Below are 14783 nucleotides of genomic sequence, written 5' to 3'. Positions count from 1 at the left end.
TGTACACTGCTGTAAGACTAACATTAATTGAAGAACCTAAGTAATTCCATGTTCTTGCATGCTAAGTGCGGGGGGCAGGAGGTAGTCCACAATATATGTTTAAAAACATAAGCCGAAAGCTAACAAGGCTACCAGATTCAGTTCAGAATAATGACGTCTGTAGCAAGTATCTCTCCCCACCCCAACAGAATCTGAGAAAAGAGAAAACAGAGCAGGGTACATCACAATGGGCTGTACATTCAATGCTCCCATTTGCGGAAGAATCTTTCATCTAGGAAGGTTTCTACTAATCGAAGAGGAAGTGGAGGACTTTTGCCACCTTCTATGCTGTTCTGAAGGGATCTGTAATCTTCTGGATAGTGAACAAGAAGGGGGAATCAGCAAAACAAACCCTTCCGCTCCTTTTCTGTTATTGGTGGTGTCCACTGCATCAAATATCCTTCTGACAGATGAGCACAGTTGGATTCAACACAATGTATTTGCTGGGTGATACCATTGCTTATTATTTAATGATCAATGGGGTGATTAAGCGTAATATATAGCCTTTCTTACTCAAATGTCAACCCCCACCTACTGTCCGCTCTGGACTTGATATACCCTGTTTATGCAAATCAGACTCTGATGACCGAAGTGTAGTGGGATAACTGTTTCAGCTGGGTCTATTGCCCTAAAGGAAGAAAGGTCCATTCCAACCCACAATCAGGCCAGCAAAGAATGGTAAAGTCTAACACCTTCAATTATGAGACAACAAGGCCCTGAGTTCCCAGCACTCCTGGAGATCTCAATTCGGCAGCTGTCAGAAAGCTAAAGAGAAAGAGGGTACTAAGAATCACTGGGTCAGCAGAGGTTGCCATAAGACATGGGGCATGGGGAAAGAGACAACTCAAGCCAATGGAACAAGGCAGTGTTATTGTGGAGACTCTACATTTGTTAAAATCAAGAGGATGGCCACCTATGAAATTTGGGTGAACAAACTAAAATTAACAACAGGTCTTAGGTTGATGCAGGAAGCAAACAACAGAATGCAGTGGAGAAAAATTGGAGAGGCGTATATACAAAGATGGATGTCCAGACCTCCTGGATGAAACTTGTGGACCACAATTTGGAAACCTATGATTTAGCGAATACCCATCACCAACATTTGCATAGGAGATTTCTGGAGGAGCATTTTGGTGTGCTGATTCATTTCAGCTTTTAACCAAGGGCTGAGAAATACTTGGAGGGCTCAGCTGGTTAGAGCATGGTGCCGATAACACCAAGGTTACAGGTTCGATCCCTGTATGGGACAGCTACACACTCTTGCATTGCAGGAGGGAGTGGCCTAGATGATTCTCAGGGTCCCTTCCAACTCTACAATTCTATTATTCATATTGAAAAAATCCTGGGTGCATCAGTTTTTGCTAAACAAAAATTCCTCAGTGCCAAAGAGCTATGCCCTTAACACTCACTGCTGTGGAACAGCTGCAAGCAGGTGCAAATTCCCTGACATCCGTCTTTGATATAGTTATTGGCATTGCCCAGAAAAACAATAGATATAAGAGTAAATCTCTTGACAAAGGCAGCCTTGTCCAACCATTGTGTATGGCACATAAACCCCTTTTTTGGCTTCCACTAAATAGACTTATTATCTGCCCAATCTTAATACCAACACACTTTAAGCACCCCTTTGCTTAGAATGCAGAGGGTACCCTACACCCACATCCTGCCCTTATGAAAAGACTTAAAACTATCCACTTACACTAAAATATTTTGTTCAGTTCTGCTGTACCCTCAAATGGTCTCTTGCAGAGGGGTCACATTTCCCTTGAATTCAGTACATTTATGACCATTTCCACCCATTTGGGATTTGGGCCTTTCAGAATGTTCTTGGCATCTTGAAACTTTTAACCTAGATTGCTCCCCAAATTTCGTTCCTGACTGCCATTTGGGCAGCTTTTGAAGAACAATAACCCCCTTTGCACCTTGACACAACTTTGCAGAGTTAAATCACAAGAATTATGGCAGAGTGGGATGAAATACACCATTTTTCTTTTTTCTTTTTTTTTTGTTTGTTTTTTCTCTTCTTCCGAAACTGAAAAAAGAAAAATTACAAACATCAACTTCAACATCCATATTCATTTTTCTAACATAAACCTATTACATAATGAACGAAATTAAAATATACCTAATTACTCTAAACTTCTCTTTGCTGTATACAAATACAACACAGTTAGAAATTTTATATTAAAGCTTTTATATTATAAATAATATTTCAAGTTCCCCTTCACCCATGTGTGATCTCATTATTTCTTTTTACTTCTTCTGTCTTGTTGTGTTGTTATAATTTCATCATTGTTCAGCTGATTCTTTTATTATTTCCTTGCTTACCCCTGCACGTTTTACACGTTATCTATTAATATTCCAGTTCCGGAACCATATTTTTTCATATATTCCTTCACTCCCTCCCACTCTTTAATTATTCTCTGATTTGAATGGCCTCTAAGAGTTGCCGTCAATTTTGCCATTTCCACAAACTCACAGAGTTTAGAAATACACCATTTTTCATTGCCCCTTTGAGTTTGTCTGGAAGACAGACCTGCCTCTGTCCCTAACTGCATGCAAAGTGAACAGATCTAAATCTAAAAATCTGGCAGGTGGGTAATGAAGAGTCTCCCTGCTCCATTTTAATTTCAGCATGCTTGGTTGCAATCCTGAATAGAGACTAAAACTTTCCCTGATAGCTGTCGGTGAGTTTAAAACCACAAGGCCCACAAGCATATGGTTTAGATCAGGTTTTGCTCTTTCCCCTCCCTTTTTACCAGGATTTCTGTCTCTCCTTTAGATGCTTATTCCCGCTGTGGGTCCCCCCAGGGTGCTTCCAAATGATCAGTATTTCACAGGAGGGGCTCAAGCATAATACTGGAACTAGGAATGGGAAAACCAAAATCAGTTTCGATTCCTCATTTTTCCAATCTTGAATTCTGTTCTCCTCATTTCTGCAGCAATTCACAATTAAATGTGCTAATATACATATTTTTGGAAGCAAAAATTCCTAATATAATGCATTTCTATATGTTGTTTTCACCAATATATGCATTTCCGCGTACACTTTTCCCAAATACATGAATTCGTGTGCACATTAGTTGGAGAACTGCGTAGCAAAATTCACAGAATCGCAAATTTTGAAAGAGGGCTGTGCTTTAATTCGTGTATTGGTTCAATTAATATGAATTAGGTAGTTCCTCATGAAAATACAGATCAAATCATTTGTTCACCCGACACTTTTCAATGCATCACTTTTAAACCTCCAAAGGTCCAATCCTTTGAAAAAAGTAGGTTGCTGTTCTAGGCCAGGGCAAGAGAGTCTTTTACTCTAACAGCACAAACCTAAAGTTCTGGTATTCCCTCAAATTCCCCCTGCAAAATAGTGACAGTCTGTAGTCTGGCTTGCACAAGCTTGGTGCAAGCAAATCAGGATGCTCGCTGAATAAATGAGTGGACCAGAGGCAGAGACCTGAGGTGGGGGGACAAGGGTGGCCCTGGGCACAACATGACAGGCTCTCTGCTGAGCTTCTGCCTCCCTCTAGAGCTATGAGGAGGCAAGCAACACCCATGCTGGGACTTCTTTGAACATCTTAACAGGGCTTATGTTTCGGTTATTTATGCTGCTGCTGCTGGTGTGTGTGTGTTTTGTTTTGTTTTGTTTTGTTTTTTACTATTACTTTTGATAAGATCTAGGCCAGGGGTTGGCAACGTGTGGTCCATGGGCCGGATGTGGCCCACAAAGACCGTTTTACCGGCCCACAAGCCACCCCCGAACCGAGCCGCCCGCTTGGTGAGTCCCCTGCACGCTGCACTAAACCAACACAGCGTGGCATGGGGACTCACTGAGCAGCACTGGAAATCGCGTCTCCGCATGCGCAGATACCGGAAATCGCTTCTGTGCATGTCCAGACGCTGAAAATTGCTTCTGTGCAGAGGCAATTTTCAGCATCTGGGCATGCGCAGAAGCAATTTCTGGCGCCACGGACATGCACAGAGGCGATTTCTGGCATTGTGCTGCACCAGTCTGGCTCATGGACAATTTCTGTGGGAGTGATCTGGCCCATGGCCGGTAAACCTTGCTAACCCCTGATCTAGGCTGTTAAATTGAGTTCTGTATTACTGTTGCTCTAGGATGGTTTTAATTCCCCCCAGCCCCCGAAAAATGTTATAAAGAATAACAACTGTAAAGAACAAGCACTAAGTCACCTGTTGTATCTCAATATTGTACAGAGCGCTGAAATATCAAAAGTGTAGAATAAGATGCTTTCTTTGATGGGTTTGAACCTGTGACATTTTTTCCAGAGTGTTATTCTCTTTGAATTTTTATTTTTGTAAAGACAGTTGGGACATAATTTTTTTAAAGAGTAAATAAATATGTTTAAATACACATTGTTAAATGGGACTGTCAATTCATTCAGGACGAAGAATGATTTCTTATTTACTGCATCTCTCTATCTTCTAGTTAGGAATAAGTGACCATAAAATCTGTTCTATGTGTGAAACCACAATATATTCCCCTCTTCTGTCATTAAAAGCCACTTGCAGCATAAATGGGAAGGAGGAAGAGGAGAAAAGGGGGAAAGAAACAGCCATAAGATTATATGCCATCTGTTTCCTTCCCAGCAAAGATTCTTTCTCTCTTTCCTTTTTAAAGGAACTTTATTTTATTTTTATAGGAAAATTGAAGCGGCTTCTAATGTTACTGCCCCTTAAAGTCCTATATAATCGCAGCATAATTTATATTAAGAAAAAGAGTCCGTAATGTCTGAGACTCACAGTAGTAGTCACAAAGTTAATGAAGTGAGCATGAGACGTGGAGGAGTGGGACATGGGCTAGGCACAGATTTGGGGGATATGGCCTTGGCAACCTCTGAGCTGAGTAGAAGCGCAAGTTTTTGTTTTTGCTCTTACATCTCCCCGTTAAGCTCCTTGGCTCGGCATCAAGACTTGAGTTCTGCTGAGCTGTTCGCCAGAGTTACAAACTCAGTTGAGTTACTCTGCGCACTTCCACACAACTGGCCACGTAGGCTTCCGTGTTCTATGCTAGGAATTTGTCTGTATCTACTTACTGGTGTTTATTTATCAAAGCCAGACTAAATGTATTTTCTCAGAAGTTCTAATTTCAGACTGAGAGGCATCCCCTATCAGAATAGGCTTTGTTTGAGAGCCAGTGTGGTGTAGTGGTTAAGAGCAGTAAACCCGTAATCTGGGGAACCGGGTTCGCGTCTCCGCTCCTCCACATGCAGCTGCTGGGTGACCTTGGGTTAGTCACACTTCCCTGAAGTCTCTCAGCCTCACTCACCTCACAGAGTGTTTCGTGTGGGGGAAGGAAGGGAAAGGAGAATGTTAGCCGCTTTGAGACTCCTTCGGGTAGTGGTAAAGCGAAATATCAAATCCAAACTCTCGCTCTTATGTTCCCAGGACATTGATTGTGTGAAGCATATCCTACTGCATTGTGGGCAATATGAGCAAGCAAGGGATCAGCTGATCAAACCCCTACTGGAAAATCTGCTGGGAAAATCTGAAGCCTCCCATATTAAATATCTTTTGGAACACAAGTCAAATGATATTACACAGGCCGTGGCAAAGTTTCTTTCAGAGGTTATAAGAAACAAAGATCATTATGCCCTAGATAAAACAAAATGACTGCCTTAGTTTCTTCCATCTGTCTGTCTGGTCATTTTAACTGTACAGTGGTACCTCGGGTTACAGACACTTCAGATTACAGACGCTTCAGGTTACAGACTCCGCTGACCCAGAAATAGTACCTTGGGTTAAGAACTTTGCTACAGGATGAGAATAGAAATTGTGCCGCTGCGGTGCGGCGGCAGTGGGAGGCCCCACTAGCTAAAGTGGTACCTCAGGTTAAGAACAGTTTCAGGTTAAGAACAGGCCTCCAAAACGAATTAAGTTCTTAACCTGAGATACCACTATATCTAATTTTGAAATTGTTTTGTGGGTCTTTGGACCACAACAAAGTTTTGATTTGATGCTAGCAGATTTACTATTTGCCTTCTAGAGTTTCACTGAAAATGTCCGTGCCTTGCTCTGCAATGGTCAGCAGCAGATGAAACAGTTGTGCGTTAGTTCATTCCAAGCAGAAAACATCCTCGGTGTCAACCACCCATTCAGATGCTGGCTTGACAAGGAACACTGAGAAGCCACATTCCGGGTGCTACTGCCCCTGCCAAATATTTAAGCAGGCGAGCGCGGTCAGCTTAGCAGGCAAGGTCATGTAAGGTGGGAGAGGAAGTGTGCTTCATTTGAAGAAGAAAAAGAAAGGCCAGTGCTCCAGGAATTTGCATGCTCTGTGCTGAAGTGCAACCACAGTAATCCATGCTGTGCCGGGAGAACTTTCTGTCATTGCTTAGCGGTGACAAAAATGCAGATACCTTTCTTTTATAATAAATATATATAATTTTAATGAGCTTTTAACACAAAATTTGACATTATTCAATTCACTTTCAATATAATATAATATAATATAATATAATATAATATAATATAATATAATATAATATAATATAATAATTAAATTATAACATTTGACTTCCCAGCCATACGTCCGTGATGTTCCTGTTGTATTCCTTTATCTGATGCCAAAATTGCCATTGATTTTCTGTTGCATTGTAACTTATATTACATTCATTGATAGGGCATATCCTCCAACCTTATATTCTCTGGGGCTGAACACAGGATCTGAAAACGGATGCTGGAGCTGACTTCAGGTGAGCCCTATCACAAAGGAAGCCCAGGAGAAGAAGCATATTGAGTTTGGGAGGAGGTGAAGCTTATTCCAGACTCTCTTCAAGACAACCCAGAACCCCAGCAGATCAAATGATGTCTAAGTATATATAATAATAATAACAATAATTTATTATTTATACCCTGCCCATCTGGCTGGGTTTCCTCAGCCACTCTGGGCGGCTTCCAACTAAAGATTAAAATACAATAGTCCTTCAGATATTAAAAGCTTCCCTAAACAGGGCTGCCTTCAGATGTCTTCTAAAAGCATGGTAGTTGTTTTTTCCTTTGACATCTGGTGAGAGGGCATTCCACAGGGCAGGTGCCACTACCAAGAAGGCCCTCTGCCTGGTTCCCTGTAACTTCGCTTCTCGCAGTGGCGGAACTGCCAGAAGGCCCTTGGCGCTAGACCTCAATGTCCAGGTTGAATGGTGGGGGTAGAGACGCTCCTTCAGGTATACTGGAACGAGGCTGTTTAGGACTTTAAAGGTCAGCACCAACACTGAATTGTGCTCAGAAACGTACTGGGAGCTAATGTAGGTCTTTCAAGACCGGTGTTATGTGGTCTCGGCGGCCGCCCCCAGGCACCAGTCTAGCTGCTGCATTCTGGATTAGTTGTAGTTTCCGGGTCACCTTCAAAGGTAGCCCCACGTAGAGCACATTGCAGTACTCCAAGCAGGAGATAACTAGAGCATGCACCACTCTGGCAAGACAGTCTGTGGGCAGGTAGGGTCTCAGCCTCTTTACCAGATGGAGCTAGTTTGATAGGCAGGGTGGTGTGATAGGTGCAGCTTTTACCTTGCAGTAAGTAGCCAATTGCTTTTTAAAGCTCTGCTCAGCCATGAAACATCATCCTCATGGGGAATTCTGTCCTAAACAACAAGGTAGGTTCTGCTTGAAACAGCAGTTATGCTTCTTCCCATATAAAGCTATAGCTAAGACCCAAGAATCAGGCTGCACAGTTGACTGGCAGCATTCACCCAATCTCTGGTCTAGCGTGGCAGTGATGTTTACTAGCAGAGCGGGAGAGGAGACGGTGAGGGCAAATGCACCAGCAGAGCCAACTCAGCACTCTTGCTTGTGTGTTCGCACTGCACTGGTCTCACAACTGCTTTGCTCCCCCCTCTCTACTTCCCAATAAGCAGCAGCAATACAAGCAACCAGAGGGATCATTTTGGGATGGACCCATGGTTTTAACGTCAGAGCACACATGTTTTGCATGTTGAATGTCCCTGGTTTAAACCCTGGCATCTCCAGGTGGACTTGGAATAATTCCTGCTGGAGACCTGGATATTGTAGACAATATTGAGCCAGGAGGACCCAATGTTCTGCACAAGGGAGCTTTGTAAGAATCAGTGTGGGGGGGTTTTGCAGTGGTGTGGAGCAGGAAACTGACATGAGGATTAGGCCTGACACACATCATGGCTGCAGCCTTCAAAACCTCTCAGTGTGAACTGGCTTAAAATTGGCTTCAACGTGAGTGGATTTCAGGACTCCAGCCAGTTTTGATAATCTAGGTGGAAGTAGGCTCAATAGTCCTTTAAAGTTATATTCAGTAGATTGAAGTCTGCAAAGCCCATAGCAATAAACTTTCTAACACTCTATTCTTACTGTGAATGCTCTCATTTGTTACAAAAGTCATCACATCACAGATATTTCAGTCACACCATGGTTAACCTCCATCTTGTCTTTATTGTGTTGTGGTCAAACATTGCAATCAGCATGAATCATGAGCTTCAGATCATGACACTTCCTTTTTAAAACATTGGGGAGAAAAGGATACCCAAACTTGGTTGAAATATTGAAATGTTCTGTTTCCATTAGCATGTTTCAGCTGGAAATATAGCTTCAGATGTTTGGGATTATCATCTGACTTTTGATGAGTATTTTTCTCTGACAGACTATTTCTGCTGGGGTTTAACAGCTGTGACAAATTATGCATAGGAAAAGCTTCAGGTATTAGGTTTATACACAACCACACCAAAAAAAAAAAAAAAAAAAAAAAAGGTTTTATGGCTGATATTAAATGGGGAGAAGAAAGTGATTATATTTTACAAAGGATGGTAATGAAAATGATTCATTATTTCAGTATCTATTCAGGATCAAATAATGGCATAATTTGGAAGACAAAAAACCCTTGAGTTTATGCAGTCAGGATGATACAAATGGTAATAGTCTATAAATGTTCATATGGATGATAAGGATCTCTAGTTTGATCAGAGGAAAGGATCCCTCAGATTTTGTTTTTTGTTTTTTTTAAATGGCATTTTAAACAAGACAAATCAGACCTGTCTACAGGTCTGATTTGTGAGTTGTAATAGGTCAGAATTTGGGATTTACTCATACATAGATTCCTCGCTTACAGCTCCAGTTCTCAGTAATACCTAATTGAATTTTTTTCCCTTCACCAATGCATTATATTTAGCTAAGGATGACTCTAAGGTCCACCCCTTCCTTGCACTGCTCCAGAGCTGCATCACTTAGCAATCCACCATTTTCTTGACTTTTGGGATACCTTCAAATCTCATTCTGCAATTGTCTGTTGTCCAACATGCAGGGCTAGAATTTTGTGCCTCTGCTCTTATCCCCATCCATCATGGGCTATTTGGAGTGCAATCCTGGCTGGATTGGTTCTACTTTAGATCAAGAAGGTGTTAAATTCAACCGTCTAAAAAGTCTGCATTTGGGGAATGTGCAAAAGAAGTTGGGAGTTTTGCAATGAGTTCTTGTCTTCTGCAAAGGGGCAGTATCTCATTTATGGCACCGCACAAACCTCAGGGCACACAAATCAAGGAAAACAGATGACCTTGAACAGCTCAGACAAACATTTGACTCTAGGTTACAGCTGACTGAAATCCTGAGGTCTCGCTGGCATCAGTCCAGTTCAAAAACAGCTTCAGCCACCCCATATTTTACAACATTGTAAAGCCCATATTGTTTGAAACTTATCAAAGTATTTTTTTTTAACACACAAGCTGGCAGCTTTCCAAAACCATCTCAAATGGTCCAAAACTATCAGCAGCCACCCACCTTCCTGTCCATTACCATCTGATTAATGGCATTCCACCACTGGGGTCCACCATTAAGAATATCTGTGCTGTGGGGCTTCTACCTAAATAAGAACACTGAGACTTGTAAATTGTCTGTATGGCTTGCAGCTGTGTTTTATATAGAGGTGTCTCCTTTATGCTGCAGTGACTGCAGGAAAGGCAGGGAGGTGTGTCTCTTGTTCTGCAAAGTGAAGACATCCACACACTTGACCAAAAGCTTTAATTAAGCAATATAAAGCAGCGGTTCCCAATTAGGGATCCAGGGACCAATGGGGGTCCGTGGAACACTCTCAGGGGGTCCGTTGCCCCATCCCATGTCTCCCTCTTAACAATTTTTTTGTCATTTTTGCATGGTAATGTCACATTTTTTATGGTTTGTTTTTTAGTATACCTAAAATACTCTGCTTATTAGGGGCTACCCCACATCTTGTTCAAAAAGTTGCTTTGCAGAGATAACTACCATAGAGCCATCAAAAATTTCAAAGGTAGGGGGTCTGTGGCTTGGCTTTTGAAAAATAGGGGGTCCTCAGTAATTAGTTAATTGGAAACCACTGATATAAAGCATCAGAAGGTAGTACTTTGATCAGATGATGGTTAAGCTATGAAATCTATGCATCTAGCATATAATTCAGATCCCTATAATTTATCATTTGGCTTCCAAACATTTTCTGGCAATATGGTTTCTATAGTTGTGTCAGGGATGATAAGCTGTTTTCCCTCACTGAATTTTCTAGATTAATTTCCTTTCATAATTCATGTGCCTTCAGAGGAAACACAGCGTATTTTAATTTAAATTAAAATACTTTAATTTACTTGGAGGTAAATTAAAATACTTTTTAATTTAAGCAATGCTTTTACCAGCCATGTAAACTGCATCCTTTAATTTTATATGGAATGGCTTTCTATATAGGGTGGGCATCAGTAAGCCGACATTAATGTGTTTGTACTGTGAATATTATGATCGTAATCTTGGGCAACTCCATAAGGAAACCTATGAAACTAGCCCTTTGTGGTTTGTATTGTTGCAGTTGCTGTGCCTTTTCACTCTCTGCTAATAACTAATCTGCACTGCTGTTACTACATATTACCTCTTTAAATTGCTATAAGCCAACTTGGGCATCTTCTTGAAAGATGGAGGTAGAAACAAACAAACAAACAAGCAAACAAGCAAACAAACAAATATGTTTAGGGGGAGAGGGGAGAATCCTGAAAAGGGGTGTGCCTCCATTGCAGAACAGATGAAAAATTGAACTGAATGGGACCCACTTGGTTCAATTTTCATTTGGTTTTTGAAATCAAAGCAAAATGAATGGATACCAGTAGGGTTCATCTTCATTACCTCAGTGGTACCCATTCACCATACATTCATGGTTCAGGAAACTGTAAGCATGGTGAGACTATCTTTCCCTGGGCTTGGAAGTGTTTTGGGTGCTCCTACAGGAAATTCCTGCCATTCTGGAGAAAGAATAGTGACTGCCCATGAAGGATGGCATCACCAAAACTGGGAGATATAAATTGGTCTCTTGGCAAAGAGACAGACACCAAAATCAGTACCACTGCCATCATAAGTGGTGGCAAATAGAATAGAAGAAAGAGAAGTGGAGACAAGCAATGGACATTATTAATACAGTTCAAGGACATACTTTTGCCAGGCAAAAGCACTTCAGTTGGGTGCAGAGTAGGGCTAGTGAAGGATTTGACCTGAGAAAAACCCACAAGGACCAGACACTGAGGCTTGGATGGTGAATTTGGCCCTTTGACTTGAGGTTTCCCACCTCAAGGTTTTCCACATATGCTACTGTAGGGAGGTCAGCTGATTTGGCTATATCATTCATCATAATTTGGTCTTGGAGGTAAATATATGAATGTAGATTGTACATCTCTACAGATAATTGGATTTCAAATTTTCTGTACCATGGGTAATTTTTTTTTACTTCTGTGGGATGGTACAGAATGAGTTTTATATAGTAGTGACTCATCTTTTTAGCAGATTTTTCCCCCTGCTTAATTTGTTTTAAGGGCTTAATCCAAGAAACTCTGACTAAGTCGGCCCTGCCACGTCCCAAGTGTAGCAGGGATTCCTCACAGCTTTTGATGCAAACGGAGACTAGTAATTCACCTCAGAAATAGCAAGAAATTGCTATTCGTGGGTTGACACACTACGCAACGATGACCTTGGCTGGGGCTACCCAAACAAAATGGTCCCCAGCTCATGAAGTTGATGCCATTGTGGTAAACAGAGCCAGTGCCAACAGGGCAATGTTTCAGTATCCCCTGGCACAGGAAAGACAGCTAGGCAGCGGCACTTTGCTCACAAGCTATATTTCGTAATGGCAGTCTGGCAACCTTTGCGTTTGACAGTCCTGTTCTGTGTGTCAAGGTGGTTTTCCACATACACTACTACTCTCCCCCTCAGCAGTACATGTGGTCATTCAAAATGAGTTGCAATAAACCATAATTAGATAATAAGGATAGGTCTGAAACAGAGAAGCTAGATAGTTTGTAGTTCTGGCTAATGTGAGGAACTTCAGATTCTATAGACTGGTGCTGGTTTATTAAATTGGTAAAGAGTCTGTCTCTGCTGGGAAGGAAGAATTAAGATAATGGCAGGGTAGAGTGACAATGTACTGGTAGGATTTTGACAATACCATGGTCCCACCACACTTTTGCCACAGTGATAACATTTGTGTATCGATTCATATCATAAAAACAGCTCGACTAGTTTTAGAAACAGTGCAAAAGGCAACAGAAAACAGGTTTTAAAATAGCAAAAATCGAGACGTAAGGCAGAAGCCTTTTCACCCAGCTTGAAAAGGTTGTTCAAACAAATATGCAGTCGACTGTTTGTGGAAAGTATACAGCTGCTGCACAAAACAGAGGTACCACACTGAAAGCTGTGGTACTCCTCAGCACCTGTATGAAGCCACCTGGTGTGATTATTAGGAATTTGGGGGCAAAATGTCAGCAGTATGCTGATGACACACAGCTGTAGCCAAGTGAGGACATGCGTGATCTGGTCCATTGTCTGGGCACAGTTGTGGACCACATGAGGGCCAATAAATTGAGCTGGAACCCTGGGAAGATGGAGGCACTTGGGTGGGTGCTTCACAGAGCGCCCAGAGACACAGTGCTTCCTCAGCTATCCTCTGGTTACGTGGGATCTCCCAGTATATTTACCGTCCAGTTAACAGGAGGATGCATCACACTGGAAGCCAAGCCCGTTCACTGGATGGAATTATTTTAATGATTTTGTCAGGGTCGATCCTAAGATCCTTGAAAATGTGTCCTAGGGTAAGGAAAAAGAAGGGACTTTTTACCACATGTGGTGGGATTGTAGTAAAATTAAAAAATTCTGGGAAATGATATACAATGAGTTGAAGAAAATGTTCCAATTAGCATTTGTAAAAAAAAGCCTGAAGCATTCTTGTTAGGGGTTGTAGGAGAAGACCTGCCAAGGAAGCTGAAGAATATTTTCATGTATGCGACAACGGCGCCAAGAGTCTTAATAGCACAAGGATGGAAGAACGAAGAAATCCCGACCAAAGAACTATGGCAAGAGAAATTGATGGACTATGTGGAACTGGTGAAATTGACACACAAATTGCATGAGAAGGACAACTGTGACTTTAAAGAAGAATGGGAACCTTTTACAAAGTACCTAAAGAAAAAACAAAATGAACTGGACTCCTTGGCAGATTTTGAATAAACATACACAAATTTATTTTTGGTAACATATAGATAGATAAACTAAGGATCTTTACAATTTCATAATATGCAGAAAACAACATGTGCTGAGAAAACAGAGAGAGGAGCTGAGGGAAAGCTGGGGGGGTGTTTTTCTTTTTTTCTTTTTTGGGGGGGAGGGAAAATAGGGGGAAATGAAGATGACATGTTTTTGATAAATTGTTATGTTGAAATTTCTAATAAAAATATATTTTTTTTAAAAAAAAGTGTCCCATGGGCCATAAGAGTCTTTGAATCAACCTGAGCGAGAGCAGAGAGAGAGGACCATCCTTCAACTGAGATATTCAACCTTGCAAGCCTCCCACTTGCAGGTCCTTCACCAGACATGGAGGCAATAGAGAAGCATTTCTGCTGTGTGCAGCTGGCGCAAAAGAAATTACCATGTCACCTTGTTGAGGCTAACCCACACAGCCCTGAGGCCACGAGTCATGTGTTCTTTCAATATATAGAGATGAGGCATGTGGCCCTCCATATTAAGATTATTGAGGGTTTTGTGTAAATGTACATAGCAGGGTGCAAAGAAGAAAATCCCCCCAAAACTGAAGGAACTACAGCAAATTGTGCATCCACGGTAAAGGTAAAGGACCCCTGGACAGTGGCGCTCATCTCGCTTTCAGGCTGAGGGAGCTGGTGTTTGTCCACAGAATGTGGCCAGCATGACTAAACTATGGAACAACAGAAGAGACATAATGCTTCAGGCCAACATCAGAAATAAGACCAGGAGATCTGGAGGTCCAAAAACTTGGGCGAAATCTAGAAGAGGATGATTTAAGAAGGCTCTTAGCCATGGAAAACAGAGGTGGGGTGTTTATATCTGAAGAGTTCCAGCAGAGGTCAAACTAAGGGAGTCTGGAGACTAGGAGAAGCTCCAGCCCTTCTTACTATCTTATTATGAAGAAGTTCATAAAAACGGAATTTGAGATGGCTATCTTTCATTTATCAGAAAATTGCTATTTTCTTTGTGGACAACTCCCTCTCCCGCATTCACAGTGTGGGTATTACTTGCTGGAGCATGTTACGGTCTCTTCCAACCATTTCATAACTACCAAATAAATATACTTTTAGCAATACCCTTCCATCCAGCTTCTCTCCAATATTCAGAGTTCTCTTCTCTCCTGGCATCAGTAATGGAGATATTACATCCCCGGGGGCTACATCTGAGTGGCCTTTAAGACAGATGATGAATAAAACAACTGTGTTTGAAGCGGCAATAAATTAATT

The sequence above is a fragment of the Podarcis erhardii genome (assembly GCF_964252035.2).
Source record: "Podarcis erhardii genome assembly, chromosome: 2".
NCBI lineage: Eukaryota > Metazoa > Chordata > Lepidosauria > Squamata > Lacertidae > Podarcis > Podarcis erhardii.
This window is presented reverse-complemented; position numbering follows the sequence as displayed.